Source organism: Pinus tabuliformis, chromosome 9 (assembly GCF_031772625.1).
Source record: "Pinus tabuliformis cultivar Carrire ecotype Pingquan chromosome 9, CPIR1, whole genome shotgun sequence".
Taxonomy (NCBI): Eukaryota; Viridiplantae; Streptophyta; class Pinopsida; order Pinales; family Pinaceae; genus Pinus; species Pinus tabuliformis.
The window spans coordinates 1,659,403,108-1,659,405,492 of NC_142307.1; the positions used below are offsets into that span (position 1 = coordinate 1,659,403,108).

A 2,385-nucleotide genomic window follows, 5' to 3' on the forward strand; every position below is an offset into this window, starting at 1 on the left:
ATCTATATTAACAATAATTCCAATCATTTCAAAAACGCCCCACCTCTCAATCATCCAAATAATAATGTTATTTTTTTCAATCTATTTTTAAATATAAAAAATTAATATATATATATAGATATAGATATTATGATAACAACCACCAATAAAATACAAAACTATATTTTCTATTAAAAAATTTACATGAAAAAAATAAGCCAAATACTATCACAGGAACTCTTAACCACACAAAGTACATATCTCTAACCACACAAACCACAAACTTCAAATAACAATCTCATAAATAAATGTATGGTAATTTCACAATCTCAACATTATCACAAAACACAAAACAATGCCACAATCTCAATAAATCCTTAAATCCAAGTAAGACCTGGTCCCCTTCCGCAATTTCTAATTTCAAAAATCCAAAATAAGCAATTTCTAATTTAAAAAAATACAAAATAGAGCAATTCCTAACGTAAACAGGAAGGGATGCTAAGCAGCAAGTCCCTGCCGAGGTCAACTGAAGACAATATAAAATAAAATCCACAATTGAAAATAATACCAATTTTAGTGGCGCGATACAAATTTTACTCGGTATGACCAAGTCGGGTCAGGTTGACATGTTCAATTCTAAATTTTTCCACAGATGGCATCCATGTTGAATCAAATGTAAAAATAACTATAAATAATCTTAACACCGGGCTCATTGAAAAAAGATCCTTAAAAATAACTATAAATAATCTTAACACCGGGCTGATTGAAAAAAGAATCCCAAAACAAGAGATTGCATTATGTAAGAAAATTTCTAATCAGCGGCTTCTAGATCACGAAATATGGGATTTGCAGTAAGTTACTCCGCGAGTGTCTTCACTATACCCTTAACAAGTGCCTGAAACACATTATGTTCTAGCTGGCCGTTATGGTCTTCATCGACACTCGGAAAGATCTGATCATAGAGCAACTCAACTGTTTCATTGGCTTCTAAATGACTCCAGCTCTGATTTGCTAACTTTACCATCTTTATTCATATCCAACTACTGGAACATAAGATTTTTCACTTCCTCTAAAAGTTTTTCATCTGCCAGAAACTTTCTCGGTTGCAAGCCATTGAGACTTTCTCAGTTGTAATCCATTAAAGACCTTAATATCTTGGATAACAATGGGCTTTAAAGCCACGAATCAGGCAGATCTTGCAAGACACCTTGGAGTAATTGAGCAAACTGAGCCTGCGCTAATTCTTTGGTCCCTTCCACCCTATGCTTCATGTTTGTGAGAAGAGAATCACCTTCAGGGGTAACTTTGAACGGAGGAACACCCATATCGACTCCCATTTGAACAAGGGTAGACCGCAACTCATTTATGCTAAACTTGTCACTGTTATCTGTATGAAGATCTGTGAACAGATTTTTTTTCCAAAATTACCATTGACATCTGACCAACTAGTAGTTGAATAAAATGGAGTACAAAGTAATATTACATCTATAAGTAGACTAAAATTTGAAGTATATTTTTCTCTTCGACTTCCGCAGGTGCAGTACCTTATCTGTTGTAGTGGTGGCTTCAACAACATTTTCCTTCTGTCATTTTGGAAGGGAAGGTCAGCAATAAAAAAAGTGTCTAAGACAAGACAATTGGTTGATATTAAAAATGATTTAGAGGTGTTATTTTTGCACATAGATAGAGGTATTTCGTTAGAGATTGAAGCCTTTCATGGGGTTGGAAGTAATGCATCATATGGGATCCACACAATGGTAAATTTATGCATGTATTGTAAATAGAAGCCACAACCTACTATAACAAGCATCATCAAGGACTATGCTGAGACATTTTTCCTTTGTTGTTTTCTGGCAACATCAGATAGCCATATGAAATTTGCTTGAAGATTGAAATCTAATCTGATTGTAGAAGGCATATTAGAATGAAGGACACAATACTATCCCATTTGATTATGCCAATGGAGCTGAGCACCTTTACTCCATCATGTTCCCTAATTTTTAACCTTTGACTCAGATGGGTGAATACCAAGAATTCTTAGATGTGTATTTTGGTGCAACTTATTTCTAGCATTGAAGATTCTATGTCTAGCTCTCAAACTAAAAAATAGAGGCTGCAATTATAAAAGAAGCAGTGACTAATATTGCAAGCAATTTCAGGAGTAAACCAATATACCTACCTCATTTCATACCAAAAGATTCTATGTCTAGCTCTCAAACGCAAAAAGAGAGGGCACACTTATAAAAGAAGTAGTGACTAATATTGCAAGCAATTGCAGGAGTAAACCAATATACCAACCTCATGTCAAACTAGATGAAAGGGATTGAAGATAGATGACCACAGAAGTAGACTTTAGATTTCATGTTCTATTGAGATTTCCATCAGCAGGATGTTTTCAAATTAGTT

At 34.3% G+C, this 2,385-nt stretch overlaps 1 pseudogene; it reads right to left on the bottom strand.

The window, feature by feature from the left end:
• Positions 1-790: 790 nt before the first annotated feature.
• LOC149155244 (uncharacterized) lies at positions 791-1,391 on the bottom strand (annotated as a pseudogene).
• Between the last annotated feature and the right edge of the window lie 994 nt (positions 1,392-2,385).